Genomic DNA, 18,807 nt, shown 5'->3' with positions numbered 1-18,807 from the left:
AAACCATGTGGGACCATGTGGGTAGTGGTGGGAGGGAATGTTGTTAGGCTTCATAAGACAAAAATTCACAGTCTCCTTTCCTGCTGTTTCATGACACCTGTTGTGGTTCTTATTCTTAATTCTGTTTTTGAAAGAATGCCAAGTGTTGTTTCATGCTCATTATACCATGTGGAAATAGAAGTAACCTTAAGTGAGAAAATGCAAATCTGTGGTAGCAGTCACTTTTAAAGTCACATTGCATCTCCCTGAGACTTTCCAATTTGGTACTGCTGCTTTCTGAAATTCTAAATGATATTTGTCTGGGACTGCCGCTACACAGCACTCAGGTTAAGAAAAATGTAGGGACTTGCAGAAGTGTATTTTATACGATCAGGTGTAAAACTGTGTATTTCTTTGCCTGGTTTAGATGTTAGACTGAAATCTCCCAAACAGAACATAGTACTGAAATTTGCAGCTTCAGAGAATGTTAGGGAGTACACGAAACAATATTAGAAGGCTCTCTTTTAATTCAGTGGTTTGCCTGAAGTCTTACAGGATTAATGCACTGCCTTTCAGTTTTTCCTGCCACAACAAGTCTGAAACGCCGACTGCTTGGAGGGACATGAAAGGCAGCAAAGCGATGCTTTTGTCTTTTTAACTAAAAAGATTAAGATGGTATTTGTGAATTACAATGATGCTATTTAATCATCTTAAGATAATATTGTTTAAGCTTAGCTGAGATGCTGTTCAGAAATATGAAATGGACTATGACGTGAATTTATTGTCTTTGATCTTTGAGAGATAATGTGTTCCATCCCTAGCTCTTCAGAAAATGAGGTCAGGATAGCATCCTCTTTTGCTTTTCTGTGTGGTACACAGAAATATCTATAACATTGTGAGGCCATGAGCTAGGAGTGCAGCTGGACTGGCAGTATTCAGTGTCTTCAAGGATGACTCTTTGTTTGGGGGGGGGGGGGGGGGGGGCTTAGTTTGCAGTCAGATGGGCAGTGCCAGAATTGTGATAAAATCATTTTATCTGAGGATTTCATATTTAGCGATGCAAGTACCTGAGGGACTACTGATGTATCACAGCTGAAATTAAATGTACATCCCAGATTGCTCTTTGAATGTTGTGGGTTTTCTTTCTGTACTTGCTGCCTTACCCTTTCCTTTCTGACAGCTTCTTTTAGGTACCTTTATTACCACAGGGATTTCAGATTATGCTGCTGTTCATGATCTTTTTGGCAACAGGTAACATACCTCAGAAACATCTCTTTACATTCAGAGAGACTGCATCTGCTTTCTGTTTGAGTCCTGTGACTGAAAGGGAAACCTTTTGCTTTTTCTTCTCATAGCTTGAGAAATCGGGACCAAATTCTGAAATGCATTTATTCACATCAGATAGATGTAATTGAGAAGCACTTGTACGTTTATACACTTACCGAGTGAAATATCAAATATACTAAATAACAGATGTTTGGATCCCATCTGCCTTTCTTATTTCCTTCTGTATTTGGTACTGTGTGTTGGCTGATGTTCAGGGAGAAAATGAATTGGGAAACGTTAAAACAATTGCAATGGTGCTGTAAACTTAGTTTTGTGTTTGAGCTAAAAAATGAACCTGCCAGATTCCAGATGAGATCTTCAATCTTCAATATTTTAATGTCGCTCAGTAATTTTATATTCATGGTAAGACACGTCAGAAGTAGTGAAAATACAGGTGGTGTTCTTGTGTTGTTAAATGCTATTTAGATATCCCTAAGTACAATTGAAGAGGAATACTTTGATTTTAGAGAACCCGTATAAGAAAACCCATGGCTGTGTTATGTTTGAGTTGCATTTCCCAACAATTCAGGTAACTGATGTAGCAAAGATCTCTGATGCAGGACCATGATCATTACACAGGCCTTAACTGAAGCTTCCTTATGAGATATTTAGCTTCTGTTTGTTTTCCCCTGTTCCTCTCTCTTGTTCTTGCCCAGGAGGGTTGTTCTTCTTGTTGAGACCTACTGAGAGCCATCTGGTGTGGCTGCTGGGAAGCCTGCACTGCATACCTAAACAGGCCCATCACACTGCTCACATTTGTCATAGTGCTGGACCCCAGCACCTGCAAGAGATGGACTGCAGACGCAGCTGTTTTACCTTTTAAAAAATGCATTTGGTCATAAGCCTTTTGATACTTCAGGGCATCATTTTGGGATTTTTTTTAATGGGGAAAATGAGATCTCAAAGTGCAGGTAAGCAGGGATACTCGGTGCTTGAAAATTCTTTATGGTCCACGGTCTGTTTCCACCTTCTGGTGGATGGAGTGTAGGCCTGCCAGTTACTTTCTCAGGGCACCTTTTCCATATGCTGTATATCCTCCTGATTTTGTGCTGCTGCTGGGAAGGAGACAAACTTCCATAGTGCAGAATCCCAATGGTGTGCTTTTTGCCTTTTTTCCCACTCATCCTTTTTTCAGCCAAGGGCAATACGTCAAGGTGAGATGCAGTGGGACTGTGTTTGCCCTGGATCAGTGTCAAAGTTTTCTGCCGGGTTTCAAAGCAGACCTGCATGGTTGTTAAACAATCTTTCCCTTCTTCTGGTGGTGTAGCAGCACAACTCCCCTGCTCTTGACAGGCAGATCACTGAAATGAATAGAAGGCTTAAAGCGGTCAATAATTGCACTCCGCACCTATTTCTCATAGCATAACCTCTGCTACACGTAGCAAAATCTTCAAGTGTTTCTCTCTTGTCGTTGTAAGTCACTGCAAACCTGGCGTTACTGGATGGTGACGTGGGAGGATTTGAAGACCAGCACCCTTGAACACCTTGCCAATGATAGCAAGGCAAATTGCCCAGACCTGGGAGAGCAGAAGGAATGCACCAATGGTTTTAGGTGACTAAACAAAATTATTAGCCAAGTCTGCAGTAAGTCCATCCACATCTTCCCATCTAAAAGCTGCAAAGAACCTGTTGTTGTCCGTATTTCTGCTCTCATTTTGTTGCCACACTAAAATCTGAAAGCGTTCTGCACCTGTCTCCTGCCTGGGGCCGTATCCCCATGGGTAAGGTAGGCAAATGAACCCGTGCAGGTTCAAAGTGTGCCTTAATAAAAGAGCTGACAAAAGCTAGAGAGTAAATCGCACGTTTAGATAGGAGCAAATGGTAGTGCTTGTGTCTCTGATGGACAGAGTAGAATAAAAGAGAAGGAAGAAAGCATAGCAAGCATTCCAGGGTGCAATATGGCTCTGGGTAGCTCATGTCCTGTATGGACTTCTGTGGTATTTATTTGCAGACAACACAGCTCCATAGCAATCTTGCCGTGGAGACCTGAGATGCAGCAGGAGTTTGAGAGTCCAGTTCGGCATTACTGTAGGGGCACATTTAGGTCAGTGGAGCTCCACAGCATCCAGCGGGGCTCTCAACCATTTTGTAAAGCTGTGTGATCACTCTGTTTCTGGTGGCTGATAGCAGTGATAGTCATCGTCTAGGAGAGGCTGGGCAACATATGTGAAGCTTCTCCAGGAAGTCTTGTGACACTTAAAAAAAAAAAAAAAAAAAAAAAAACAAAAGGAAAGGAAAGGAGGAAAAAATCAATTTTTTTTTAAATCTTTGAACTATGAAGCTTCATGCTTTAATACCAATGTCAAATAGCCAGATTGTAGACCTGTTGTCTGTTTAAAAAAAATCCCTTTTGTAAGTTAGCTTCAACTGAGCTTTGTAAGTGCTTTGGGGTAACAGTAGTTTAGTTGTCATTTGACAAAGAACCAGTTTTGTGTTCAGCTATGCAGCGTATGCTTGATTAGTCCAATCAATTTTAGAAGTAAAGTAAAACCAAAGGTGATTAAATATAACGTTTGGCTCAATGCAGAAGTTTTTAAGGAATTAAGCAGAAGAACAAGAATAAGTGTACTGTTTTTGTCTTTTAGGGGCAAGTGAGTGAATTGTCTAGTAACTTCTTCAATGAAATAGCTGGTTAGAGAAGTGAAGTTTTGTTGCTGAGCCTCTTGAGGTTTTTAATGCAACCGAAGAGCATAGGAAAAATGAATGCAGTTTTAAAACGTGCTGCTGTATCGCTGTCTGTCTTGTTGCAGCTCACAGTCCATGTGGTATGGTGTAGGTTATTAGTTGCTGCTCAGGCTGATGTGAAATTTTCTGTATTGGATTTGAGAAATCTGGAATTGGTCCAGAGGGTTACGCACTCCAGTAAATGGCTAAAAGTGAAATCGAGTCTAAATGACTTTCTGTGATATCTAAGGCACTGGAATGTATGTTATCACAGTGACTGAGAAATTATTTAATCATTTCAGAGAGCTTTAGTTAATGTAACCCTCTTTTTCATTCTAATACTGATTTGGTCTCTGTTCTATTGGGTTCGGTAAGTATTTGAAGTTTGAATTTCCCATGACCTATGTCATGTAATGTGTCTTTAACACTTTGGAAGTGTAATTTATTCTTGTGAAGATCTGTGGAGTAGTAGCACATAGATTCTTAGACAAAAGTGAACTTGAAAAGCAATATTATGAATGTGAGCAAGTATACTTCAAAGTTGCTGTAGCTTCTGTGTATGAAGACAGGCAGTATAACATTTTCTGTTCTAGCTTTGGTTCCCAAAATTCACTAAAGTAATTTGCCATTCAGGTGAGAAATGTCCATGCTTGCCCTGCATTTTGAATTGACTTTATCTGGTAAATGTTATTACCAGCCAATTTTATTTGGTTGGTAACCAAAACCAGCCCAATTGCCCTTAAATTGTAGGAGACTTACTCTGCTGTTCAGTAGTATTGGTGATGTTGGAAATATCAGATGGATTGTTTTGAGTAAATACTCCTAGAGAAAGGAAGCCTACCTCAAAATTCGGAGTTGAAAAGTCCACTTCTGAGAGATTATTAGAGCTTCTTTGAAGACTACATACTTGCTTTATCTTTTTTATTTTTTTTATTTCGGCATTTTCTTTTGAGGAAGTAGCCACTTCTAACTCACTAAACTGAAAACTGATAAAGGAAAATCTCACAATTAAGATCTTTCTAGGCATATGCAGCGTGGAGAAAAGGAGGTTTCAGGGGGACCCGATAGTTGTTTGCCAATACCTATAAGGTATTGAAATTGATCAAGAAGATGGAGTTAGGCAGGAGGACAAGAAGCAAAGGAGAAACAAATTTAATGATTCAGCCTTGATGTAAGGAAAACCTTTTTCACCATGAGGTTGGTCAAGCAGTGGAATACGCTGCCCAGGGAGGTTGTGCCATTTCCATTCTCAGAGATTTTCAAGACCAACTTGGACCAAGCCCAAGCAGTGTGGTCAGATCTAAAAGCTGACCTGGCAGTGAGCAGGAGGTTGGATTAGAAACCTCCTGAGGTTCTATCGAGCCTGAATTATCCTGTGACGTGAAGATCTTGTTTCTCTCCTCAAAATTGTTTCCACACATGCTCAAAGCTAAGAACTACGAAGCTTCTTTCCAATGCTGTAATATAACAAGGTGTCAGAGAAATGAGTTTTCATATTATTTATTTAAACATGCAGGGCAAGGCTCAGATGAAGTTGGGCATGCAGAAGCAATGCTTCTTGCCAGGAAGACAACCAATGAGAGAAAAGGAAATTGAAGAAGTCATGCTGTGTTTTTTTTTGTTTTATTTTTTTTCCTGTCAGCTATAATACACAATTTGGGTGCAGCAAAATGCATAGAAAAATTATGTAAGCAGTTCAGAGCTCTGCGTGCCCTTCTGGATAAAATAAGGTGGTGGTGTTACTCAGTGATAGGATAGAAGCTGGCATTTCTTTGTTGTACTGGCTTGTGAGGAGGAAGGCAATATCTGAAATAGCAACTGGGAAAAAAACTGCTTCATGGTTCAGTGATTCTTCGTTGTTATTTTGTTTTAACCCAGAAGCACTAACATTAGCTGTCCTCTTTGTTCTTACTCTCTTTATACTCCAAAGTCTGCAAAGCAGAAAATGTGTTGAGAAGCTACACTGTGACTATCAACTATCCGTATGCTGAAAGTCAGAGCCCTCAATCTTGGTGTTTAAAATGTCTATTTGCTTTTCAGAGTGTGTTCTGCTGTTTCTTTTGACCTACTCTTCCCTAGCATGATTTGCTGTTTGGTTTACACTGACAGGTTTGTTCTAATTTTATACTTTTTTTTTTTTTTTTAATATTTTTGCCCTTCTCATGGTCCTGTGTTTTCTTTTGAGTAGTAATAGGTGTTCAGTATGTGTGACAGATAAATGTGCTATTGAAATCAGCTTACTAAAAGCACAGCCTTTGCTCTTCAGAAAATTAAAAAGCCTGATGTCTGCAAGGTTATGTTCTTCTGCAAGGGTAAACAGAAAGCTAAAAGAAGACCAAGTTGTTTAGAGGTGACACAGATGCAACTGTCATCATTAAAATGTTTCTTGGAAAAGACTGCCCTGATTCATGAGAATCAATTTGGAGTGTGTCTTCTGAGTTACAGTATTAGTCATCTGGAATCATGCGTGCTGTGTGCAGCTCTTTTTAAGGATCTTTATTTGTCTGGAGATGTTCCTTCAATTTTTATTCTTAACTGGTGTAGATGAACCTTTAAACACCAGGTTAGTATTCTCACCTCAGTTACCCCTAACATACTACATCAGCTTAATAACCACAAATAAGCATACTAGAAGCATGGCTTTTGTTTTAAATGTATTTCTTTTTTACTTATGCCTGGATTTTCTGCTTCAGGTTTAAATTAAACACCTCACAGGGAATGTTGTGGTAAATCAGCATGTAGCCCATCATTCTGACTCTTCTTTGAAATCTGTGAGACAACTGCAAGGAACCTTCTCCATTCTGTGTAAGAACAGCATCACTGCCATGTTACTGGTGGCTCCGGTTTTGGAATGGAGTCACTGGTGTCTGAAGAGCTGCATGTTCACAAATCACACAAAAGCACCAGTCTTCTGCTACAGACTGCCTTGGCTTTGCAAGGCTGATTGCACGGTGCACTGTTGATATTTATTCCCTTGAAATATCCACCTGGAGAAGAGGATAGGGAATGGAATTACACTTGGCAGGTAAAGCATTTTTGTGGAAGGCTTGGGTACCTTCTGCAAACGCTGCTATGGAGGGCTGACTGCAGTAGCCTTCATGCTGTGGAAGGCTATAAAATAGAGCCCAAGGAAGCCCAAGTCTGATAAATGACAGAGATCACTGGTGCTGAACAGTAGAATTTCGTTTTCTTGGAGTTCTCAGTTTGTAACAATTCAAAATAAGTTGTCTTTTATTTGTGTTCTCACAGTGGCTTGGGGGATCTGTGTGGGATCTTCTGGGGCTAGATAGTGCACAGCTGCAATAAAAAAAAATCCCCAAACTACAAGTATTTCTTGGGGTTTTTACAGGCTAAATGTAACAGAGGAGATGCTTGCAGGCAGTACACAGGAAGGAGACAATACCAGTGGCCTTTAGCAGGGTTTGCTGTGGACGTAAAGCATATGTTGTTACTGTTTTATTTCCCCTGCTTGTAGGCATTGTAACAGTGGCAAATTTAGTTGAAGCCAACAAAAGGGTGCCACAGTGGAGTAAGATTTCTTTAAGTGTTTGAAAAGTCTGAGATTATTAAAAGACAAAGTGAAAGGACTTCTGTGACAGTTCCTTGCCTTTGGACCTGTAATTTCCTATGACAGCAGTTAATTTGAATTATTGTGCAACAGCAGTACCCCAGTTTGGGGTAAATGGGAGAGTACAAATCTGCCATCTTTTCATAGGCTAAGCACTATGAAGGATTTATTTAACAGGTTTGCAAGCTTCCCAAAAGTCTTTGTAGCCCTCAGAGCTCTAGAGAGTTAATGCACTTAGTAACGTCATTGAAAAGTGTCCATAACAAATTTAAGTGTGTGTAGGAAACATGGGATGGACAAAGGAGAAATGAGTACCTTAGAAATCTAGTTCTATGAAAGCTTTAAACCACACGATTATTCTTGTAGAGAGGGTGAGTCTTGGTGGCTATCATCATGACCTGATTTCACATCGAGTTCCAAGTAGGTGCAACTCTGGTAATGCTGAACGAACTTTGCAGAGCGTTGTGGATGTCTCAGCAAGATGTGTAAGGTGCCTTTGAAATGCATCATGTAAATACGCTTAGTGGTTTTTATAAACTTTTCAGGTGCTGACAAAAGTCATCCTTTCCTGTTCCAAGGTGAAGTCCAAAAATAAGCACCTCAACATATGATGAATAGCCTGTGCGTTAGGTGTTGTCAAGGGCTCTCAAGTTAAACATGCTTGAACTTTCTAGGCCAGGCTGCTTTTGAGATATGAAGTGCCAAAACAGAGGGGGAATATTTTGAAAATGGTGTTGTTTTTTCCACTTTCCTTTCCATAGCAGAGCAGACTTGTCTCCTCTTACCCTCCCAGTCCCTCCTGCTCAGCACTCACGCTGCACGAGGAGTGTAGATTCAGAAGAAAAGAGTGGTTGCAAGAACTGGTTTGCTTCCTGTCCCCCAAACGCTTGCTTGTCTGAGTTAATATTCCTCACATCGCAACAGTAGTACCTTGCAGTTCTGTAGAAACACGCTGTGGCTGGGTGTTTGCCTAGCAGCCTGCTTTATGTCTGCAGCTTGGTTTGTTTAATACACACAAAATTCTACTGAAAATGATGTGGACACAAGGACGTGGGTGTTTCTGATGGTGCTGTTCCAGAAAAGGAGCCATGAGTTAGGGAAAGGGCAAGTTTTCCAGTGCCAGATTTACTAGAAGCTGTGGCTATAAAAGCTTCTCCAGAGGGATGTCTTCAGAAACCCACAGAACTTCTCAGCTGAGTCGCATGCGAAGCATCTGTTTTCATCAGGGAGTACGAGATGGTACAAAGTTTTGTTCTCATGGTTTGATTGTCAGTGAGTCCTGCTCACTTCTGTATGTGGCTGACGGAGTAATAACATTAGGCAGTGTTTCACCACACTGCACTCAAACAAAAACCAAGAAACAAAGCAGAAATGAGATTCTAAGAATAAGCATCCTGACTTCTCAGAAAGTGATTTTTTTTTTTTCCCCCAAAGTCAGTGTTCTGACACACCTGACCAGGGGAGCCCCGTTGTGTTGTACAAATACGTCATGAGTCCATTCCCGGAGGGCAGCAAACTCCTTCCCAGATGGGAAGGCTGGCTTACTGCACTGCAGTTTTGAAATCAAAAGCATGATTTTAGTCTTGGAGCCAGCTTAGAGGTAGGAACATCAAGTCCTTCCTGAAAAGTTATCAACTCATCCACTGGGTGAACTAAAAAGGCATTCTTAAACAGGTAGCTTTTGTATTTGAAAACTAACGTGGACATCAAGTGACTTCTGTGGTTGGTATTGTGTCACTGGTCAAATGCTATTTGTTATACGTGTAGTGTCCCAGTGTCTGGCTCTTCTAGGAGAACAAAAATTGAAGTGTAAGGGGTGTGTGTCTGTGTCCATCAATCCCTGTCTCACTACTGGCTCTGCTCACTTCCTAAAAAAATAAAATAAGGGGATGACTCAGCAAGCTACAAAAGTTCTTAACGCTTCAAGGGACTCATTTATTTGCACTGTGTTTTTCTGAAGATGTTATTTTACCAGTCCTCTGAAGCTTGCAGCTAGGGTGTGCTGCTCAAATCAGGAGCTGAACTGTATGGGTGATGTCTGCCCTGCCACTAGCACCTAAAGCAATTGGTCCCACACAGCCTGTGTGCCCTGTGCTGTGCAGTTACCCCTGGGACTGCAGTGCAGGTATCTGCAGGGCTTGCTGAGCCGTTTGGCCTCTGCAGTCCAGGGTTTGGAAGGTGTAGAAATTGAATCAAGTTGTGCTTGGGCTGCAGTTTTTGCTCTGCACCGCTGAGAGCACCCAAGTGAAATCTCTTCTCTTACCTCAAAGTTATGGAGAACCAAAATTGATTGAGAAAGAAACAACCAAATACATCCAGAGAATGTAGATATGAAGAGAATCGTTAGAAACAGCGTGTTATGTCTATAAATTATTTATAGTGTAGTCATGATGTCTCCAAAGAGAGCAATACTAATCACCAACATTTGATAGTGGTGCTCCGAGCAGAGAGCAGGATGCAAGACAGTACAGATGGCTGACAGACTGCAGCAAATTCCAGCTAATGAAGAAATGCAGTATGTTTGTTTACATGCAAGTTGAAACAGTTGGCTGTTAGAATTGGGTTTAAATCCAGCTCTGAGCTGTGTAAATGTAGATCACCCTTACGCAACTACTACTAATAAAATCCATTTTTTGCATTTTAGCAAGAAGTGCTTCCCTTTCAGCTGTACTGCTGCAGCTGGGGAACGTGGCTGGTCTGCAGTCAGTGAGCTGAGGTCCATGCGCGAATTAATGCTGTGAAAAACAAAAACAGTTTACCGAGTGAATTTAAGTGGAGCCACCAATCTTAAATGTGGATCCACGAGGCGTAGGTTTTATTATTACTTTCTGGGAAAGAGGGAGGGTTTTGTTAAGTTTTGCAGTGCCCTGGATGTGTAATTCAAACAGAGGAAACAATGAAGAGTCAGGCATTCTGCTGAGCTACTTGAGCCCATTGATCCAGCTATAATTTTGCTACCAGCTCAAGTTGTGAATCACTGAAGGAAAAAAAGGAAAGAAAAAGACCGATTCCTGAATTTGAACAGTGGGTTTCAGATCATAGTAGTTGTCCCTCAGTCTCCTTTAAAAAGTGGCATTTATGAGCCAGCAGAACTGTTATTTAATACCAGCACAGTGATGCCATGCAGTAAGAATACTGCAATCTCTGGTGTATCAGGGGGAGAGACAGACACAAAAAGAACAAAATGACGAATTATTAGTACCTGCTTTTCTGTAATGTATTTCTAAAGTGCCTCATTTTGCTTGTCAGAATATTTCTGAGACTAAGTTTATTTTACTAGGGCAGCATTCACCTCATTTGCTTTCGTGTTTAGAAGCATTATCTGTATTACACAGAGCTGTTAAAATTCCAGAGCATGTTTCAGGAAGATGTTTCAGGTGTAACTTATTAGCTGCTGCTTTTCCTTTCTGATGGGCACGTAGAAAGCATTTGTTGGTAAGCATCACCTACAGATGCAAATGCAGCTTGCTGTTCTGCAGCAGACAAGCCGTCGGTTGTTCTGTATTGACCACAGTGAGATTGGTAGCTGGAGTTGTCTGCTGGGCAGAAAGCAGTAAATAAGATAGCTTGATGTTTACTGTATGTTCTTTACCATCACATTTAAAGTCGTGTAATGCATCCAAGTACTGTATGACTGCAGAAAGGGAAAGATGTCTCGTTGTCACTTAGTTTGCTTTATGGGGTACCCACATGCTTGTAAATGGCAATTGTCACGTGCAGACTGTATATAGAGACCAAATCATCCCCTACCCAGTATAGACACACACACGTGTATAGTTTCTGCTGATGAGGTGGGTTTTTCCTCTTCACACATTGTGGGGTGATGGACAGTTGCTGATTCATGGAGGAAAACAACCTTCCTGCAAAGAACTGGAAATCTGCCATGATGCTAAATGATCTGAGATCCCACTCCCATGGGTGCGTGCGGATTTGCAAATGAACCAAGAGTCAGTGTACTAAACACAGTAATGTGGAAAGTAACCACTGAAACCCATGTTTGTTTAGGTGTTCTTTCTCTTAATCTGACCCCAGACAGTGGGACTAAGAAGGAATTTAATGATTGCATTTTAGGTTACATCCCCTAAAGTACTTTCTTGATTTGCCAGTTATCTATTAGTTACATAGTTTTCTGTGTGAACCTGAATCCATTCTATTTTTACAGCCAGAATTTTTTAACGTGTTCAGGCGGGAACAATTCAGCTTATGGCCTTGGATTCCTACAGAATTTTGTTTGATTAATAAAAACACAAAACCAAAACCCAGTAGTACCAAATGCTTTTGAGAAGGAAATGCAACATACCAGGGGTCAAAAAATGTTTGGATGCTAATACTGAGAATATCTAAGTTCATAGAGAAAAAGCAAACAAAAATCTGTATTGTCTCTTGAAAAGATGTAAACTTCTATGCCCTAGGGTATGGAGTTATGGACTCTAAAAATAGACTTTGTAGGTTATTCTGTAACTGTCTGGTGAGGGTTTCTTCGGTGTGGAACACCTGTCACAGGAGTAGATGGATCCAGTATAGAAATTCCTTTGCTCTTCCTATGCTCTTGGGCCTCACTATGTATTCTCCACTGGGATTGAGTAGGCATGAGGTTAGAGAAATGAAGTCTAGGTGAGCTGAGGTCTAGGTTTAGTTTTGTGGTCTGTGGCTCAGTGTAAGCTAATCAAATGAGACAGAAAATATAATCCTAGGAAAAGCTGTCAAGAGGACTGCAGCTTTGCCAGAATTTTTGCCCTGGGACTCCCTCGAGCATCATCCTATCATCTCTTTATTAAATAACCAGGCAGCAAAATAATGTCTTAGTTTTGTTGTTGTGGCTTGTGCATAGGTAGCAACAAAGAGGATATGTGCCCTTAAGTAGCTGCTGTTTGCCAGGTGCCTGGGAGTTAGGCTAGATCTGCCACCACGGACTGACCTAGCTGTGTCCTGCCTGAATTCTGCCTGCCTCTGTATCTCCTGTGCCTGCTCGTCGAAGGATGCTGCTTTATGTAAGCTCCTTGCAGAGTTCCTGGTCATAAAAATGCAAGTCTGGATTACATCTTGCATCTGAAGATGAGAGGTCATCCGTGGGTCAAGGTAATGAGTGATGAAATATAATTACCTTGTACATTATTATAATGACTCATATATTTATAGGTGCCTGTGGTATGAAATTTGGATGAATTGCACATTCTGATGGATGTTTAATTTTGTTTTCTTCTGCCGTTGGCTGGCATCACCCCACTTAATGGATAATCAGACTAGTTCCTGCAGAGATCTTTACATAAGCACTTTGGGGTCCGTTTTTGGGAATCTGTAGTTGATTCAGTAAATTAGTGTGATTATGGTAGTGCAAATAAAAAACAGTGTCAGTTTGTGTGGCATGCGCCAAGCTACAAGACTTTTTTTTATTAATATTTCTTGCTCCCCAGCAAAACCGGCCCTATTGCACATTGATGGACTCCCACAAAGGACTGGATTTGTGGCTGGCTGTAGTGTGCACTGGGAGTGCTTTGTAAACACTTGCTCCTCCTGCTCTCTCCCTTGTGTAATACCCTCTGTAAATGATCCGCACCTGAAATCCAGTCATTGCCCCAAACTGTCTGTCTCATATTAACCACTTGATGCTGCTATACTTTCTGCTGCTGCTTTTCTGAGTTGTTGTCCATGTTAAACATGTTTGTAGTTGTCCTAGGATTCTTATATTCAGTGTTTCCAATCGTAAGATGAGTAGTTTAAAATGTTTTCGTGTAACTCTTCTGAAGAGCTCCCAGAGTTTGTTTTTGATGAGGAGCAGACTTTCTAAGTTTAAAACTATTCCCCTGACCAGAAGCAGTGTTTTGGCAAGAGAGAGTAAGACTCTTACACGTTTTGTATTTTGCTGCCTTTCACGTGACAAACACTGGGAGCAGTCTTCATTGGCTCCATTCACTGCAGGAATCTGCAGGGAACTTAGGTGCCCACGAAGGAAGGAAGGATACGTAATATTATAAGGTACAGCTATAATATGAGTGGACTTGGAACATGGATTTTCTTACCAGAGGTCTGCATTTCAGCCATTTGTTACATAGGCAGGGAGAGGACTGTTTCCTTCTTGTGGAAAAATGGATTGTGGTCAACCTCTGATTATTTACTCTCAGTGATCTAAAAACTCAGGCCTTGGGAACCAGAATTGTCCTTCCTGGCCTAGTGGTGAATGTCCTGAAGCAAATTCTCCCTTCATACATTAATGTACAAGTCAAATCTGAAGTTAATGGCAGGTGGCTGTGTCTGAGGGAGAAATTGCATGTTAGATTTTAGCTTCAGTAGCTGTACTGAGCTTGAATTTACAGGTCAGCTGGGCACTGAGTTGCGGAGCCCTTTTCCAGTGAGAAATAAATGACAGTGGTAGGAAGTGTGGCAGGTTTTAAGTGGCACAAGTTGTAAGATCGATTAGGTAATCCAGAGAAAAGGTACTCGCTCTAATAGCTTTCTCCCTTCACACACCTTGGGTAGAAGAGAGACTTTGGATTTCCTTTACGCCTACCAGGTTTAAAAAGAAAAATCATCTTTTAAATACATCGGGAGCGCTTTCTTTTGTTGATGCATTTGAAACAAGTTTATGAAAATAACTTGAGTTTAATTAGGATTTATTGATACAGTACTTTTCCACTGAATTTACTAGGAGCTTGTGAGTGTGTTGTAATGAACTGCACTGCAGGCTGCAGTATCTGATTGTCATGCCAGGAGCATCACTAGCGTAGAGCTAAATAGAGATTGGTGAGGAAAGTGGGTCAGGAAGCAGGCCTACTGTACCTGCAGAGACTGCAGAGCGCAGGAGCAACGGAGCCGAGTGTCCACAGCATGGCACTGTCTCACAAAGCATCGGAGAGGAGGAGGTTGGCTGGGGATGCGATCAGGACAGCAGGCAGGGCTGGGAGCTAAGGGTGCTGCTGCTGCTTTTGTTCACCCTCCTCTCCCCCAGGGTCCCATTGCACATGCTTGCTTTGCCAGGTGGTTTTAGCAAGCGCCCTTTTGACTCTTTCATTCCCTGTCCACAAAATGGTCTTCCACCTTTTGAGGTCAAAGGCACCCTGCCCTATAAGACAGGCTGCCATAAGAGACGTGCTTTCTGCTTTGTGTGAGACTGTAAAGCGTTGTTAAGGAGTCCCGAGGCCCTTTCATGCAGTTTTCAGATGCAGGAGAGAAAACAACACACGGTGTGTTGTTCCGTAGGCCTTGGTGTGGATGTTTGAAAAGGCTTTTCTGAGCGTGTGTTGCCTCGCTTGCAAATCTCATCTTGTTGGAGGTGACTATCAGAATAAAATTACAGTACAAACAAAAATAAAGGGGAACATTAAAAAAACGAAGCTTCTCTAAGCAACCAGTAGGACCTGACAAAATAACCCAAAAAACGGAAACTATGTAGACTGGATTATATATATATATTAAAAAAAAAAATAAAGTGAGGGAAAAAATCCCCAAAGAGTGATTTTGCTCAAGAGTAAGATGGGATGGTGAAAAGAACCATTAAAAAAGAAAAAAGGAAGTGGAAGGATTGTTACCAATTAGACTAAAATGAAAAAGGAGGAAGATGATGACCTGCTACCCTGTCTTAGGCATTGCATCTTTGAGAGGTGCTGAAAGAGGGAGATGGGATACCCACAGCAGGTCTGTGCTAAGAAGAGCAGAGCAAGGAGATGTGTGGACGCTGCACCAAGGATCTTCTTTTAGAGATGGGACTTGGTAGTTTAGCTTGACGGTTGGTCTTGATGATCTCAAAGGTCTTTTCCAACCAGAAAGGTTCCATGAATTCAGCGGAATGGTCAAAGCACACAAGAACTCTCTTCCAAGCCCTGGTCACTGCAGATAAATCCTATGGACTTCCCGGTGCAGAGGACTGGGCAGTGCTGTGTGCTACTGCTGCTGTTCAGTCAGCTGCTCGGGGAATTGATTAAATGTCTCCCGGTGAACATTCTGCCCTGTTTCCACATATTGCATTAAACAGCTTTTTTCCAACCTGTGCAATTCTGCATTCATAGAGTGCTGTAAGCTATTCCAGCTCACAAACCTTGAAACAGTGAACATAAACGCAGGGGTAAGCAAGCACATGCAACGACAGCATTCCCAGGCTTTCACTCCAAAGTGAAATGGCTTCACCTCCAGAAGACAATTTGCAGCATCCACCATAGTCTGTGGGCAGAATCATTGGTACCTAAACACAAATAGCAAGCAAGGTACCAAGGAAAGGTATTGCTAAGCCCTCAAGTCTTTTTCTCCTAGTTTCTGCTTTGCTTTGCCATTAATCATGGCAGTAGAGCTTAATGTGATAGCTAAAGGAGAAGGTGGTGGTCTATGTGTGGTCTTGGTCCACGTTACAGCCACTGCCTGCTTGTCCTGTCTTGCTCCTGAAGCCTGTGCTTGTTCATCTAGTTCTTCCTGAGAAGTGGTTTTGCTGAATCTGATTACGAGCTTTATCAAAAAGCTTTTGTTTTAAATAGCAGTGCTGTGACAAAAGGCTCCCAAACCCCATCGCATTTGTGCAGAGTGTTGTGACGGTCTGGATAGGAATGAGCGGGTAGTAGCCCAAATTTTTAAATCTCTGGCATAGATCATACTCCATTGTACTGTTTTAGATTCCTGAAGAAGCCAATTTTAAAAGATGCTGCTTGTCTTGCAATTTCCACTTACCATCATCTATAAAAGTAGGCTACTTGAGCTCCTAGGTATGTTATTTAACAGTGTTAAATTTTAATCAGACCTCATTAAAAAAAAAAAAAATCTTATTCTTTGGCTGGTTCTCTGGAAAGAATAGATCCCTTGGCAATACTGCAGGCAGACCTGTAGAGGGGTTTTTCATAAGACTGCTTTTAGGCCTCTTGAGGACATGTATGGTGGCTTTTTCCTTCAATTTAACTTCTCCAGGCTTCTCATGGAGTTGAATTGTCATGTCCGGCCCTGACAGCTGGTTTCACCTGTAAGGAAAGAGACTGTCCTACTCTGACTTTCCTTTTGGCAACCCAAAATAAATGTACTTTCTGAGCTGAAACTTGAAACTGTATGGCATCCCTCAGTAATGGCACTTGGGGTTTCTAAATTCCAGGTAACAGCCCTTAAGAGGAGCCTTGTTTCTATGCAATGTGCTGTGTGGCACTGGGGTAACACAGATTATATGATACACAAGGAAATGTAAGAATGAATGTGTAGATAGGCCCTTCTGAGTGCTGAGGGAAGTCTTCTCAATAGTCTTCCATATGTTAGGGTCACAGGCGGTTGTTCAAGAACTTGTGTTGGAAAATACATTTTCAGGTTTAAAAAGGAAAAGAAAAAAAAAAGTATTTTGAATACCTGTTTTTGGAAATTCCTCTGTTTAAACTCCTGAGTTTACAGAATACTTTCAGTTTAATAGCATTATGCAAATTCCTCCCTTGCTTTTCTTGCTGTAGTAAAAAAATCAGTGTGTTTCACAAAGTGTATCTTATTTTAATCTCTTATTAAAAAAAAAATAAATACATATTCAGCTTACTCTGTCTTTCAAATTAAAAAATATAATATTGGTGTCTTAAAAACCACGGAACAAAGACTAGAAAAATCCACGTTATAAACAAGAATGGCTTTAAGAAATTTTGCATCTGTTAGAATTCAGAGATACAAACCTTCCTTCTTAGCACAAACTTGTCATAGGAACACTTACTGTAACGTTGTGTTGGTCAGCACTGTCTTAAAATAAGTTAACTTTAGCTGCTAAGGAAGGTACTAGCAGTCCCAATGCTTCAAAAGTTCTGTACTTGGTGTTTCTGACCTTGCAACTGAAACAGCCCATTTGAAAAGCTGTATGGTCAATAACAAACTTCTCCAATGTAACTTCTAATTTCAGGCCTTATGGACTTGGAGTTTCTCCCACAGCTTACGTGCAGTCCTCTGCCCCTTCTGTTTTAGATGCTAACTCTTCAAAATTGCTGCATTGGGCTGTATCGGCAGTACCTGATCTGCATTAACGTGTAGATGGCTTTCACAGATAGTGGGACAGTTGCGTTGTGACTTGCTCTGCATTGTTAGGCTATATTTTTCCTTGTGCTTATTATGCTGTCACTTCTGATCACTTGACTTCAGAGTCCTTAATAGCCTTCCTGTTATTTTAAATTTTACTACCCTTATGCTCAACCCTGGTGCTATAAATATGTGAGTAGGAGTGGCAGACTTCTGTTCTAAAGCAGCATTTTTCCTCCTTGTATTTTGCTTTTAGGATGTGACTTTGAGTGATGAAGAACACTGTCTTATTTAGGCTAGAGGTAAGATTCCAGACATTTTAAAAACTTGGTCAGAAGTTCAGTGAGAAGTGCAATCAAGCTACTTCTCTTGGAAGAAATGAATTTCTAATATAACCAGATTTAAATGCAGTAAGTAACTTAATATGCAAATCCCCTCTTTCATGATTTTGCATTTACTTTTAATATTCTACTGAATTTGAAATGAAGTAAGGCTCTCTGTGTGCTTCTGATTGGGTGTCCCAGCTGTCCTCCTTTCAGATGGAGTTTCTTCTGTAGGGGTGTTGATGCTGGTGAGATTATCTTCTCCATTATAAATTTCATTTAGGTTTTTCAAACTTGCAGTGGTGAGACTGCAGTAAATGTACATAATAAAAGGCTACCTTCTTCCCTTTTTTCCAGTTCAAACGTTAGCTTCTCCCTACATATATATTTTTTGCTTTGTTTCCTTGAGGCTTTATTTATTAAAAATGCCGTGCATTGTAAGAGGTAGCTTATCTTCTCTGTTTTAAGCCTTAATTCAAAATCTCAGTACCTGCAATTTTAAAAACAGCAGCAACAAAACAAGGCTGGTGCACAGCTGTATTTTGCTGCTTTAGCATGTTTTCTCTGGGGCCTTTTAGTACTCTGAAACTTTATATTTGATATCATACTCAGCTCCTTTTGGAGGACGTACAGCAGCTTTCAGTTGAACAGGGAAGTGGAAACATTGAAATGGTTCGTGAACAGAGTGATTAATAATCACATTTCAGTTTTGGTTGTTGCAAGTAGCTCATCTAAAATTCATTCAACAGCTTGGGTTTTCCTCTGGATGAAACATCTCCAGTTGGGAATAGCTTGGGCTGTGGGTGAAAAGTGGTTGATCCTCAAAAGCGAGACCCCTGAGGTTGCTGCCCTTGACGTAAACTCGAATGGCAAATGAACTGCAAAGCCTTGATCAAAACATTTGGCGGCTTTGGAAGTGGACATTATGTTAGCATTATTTTTTCTTAAATGGGAATGAAAGAACCTTTAAACCTAATCTACTTCTACGGATCTGTA

General features: G+C 40.9%; 1 protein-coding gene across 1 annotated transcript in view; it reads left to right on the top strand.

The window, feature by feature from the left end:
• SERGEF (secretion regulating guanine nucleotide exchange factor) overlaps positions 1–18,807 on the top strand; it is a 137,410-nt gene that overhangs the window by 46,870 nt on the left and 71,733 nt on the right.

The sequence above is a fragment of the Netta rufina genome (genome assembly GCF_964035555.1).
Source record: "Netta rufina genome assembly, chromosome: 5".
NCBI classification, from domain to species: Eukaryota; Metazoa; Chordata; class Aves; order Anseriformes; family Anatidae; genus Netta; species Netta rufina.
This window is presented reverse-complemented; position numbering and strand designations above follow the sequence as displayed.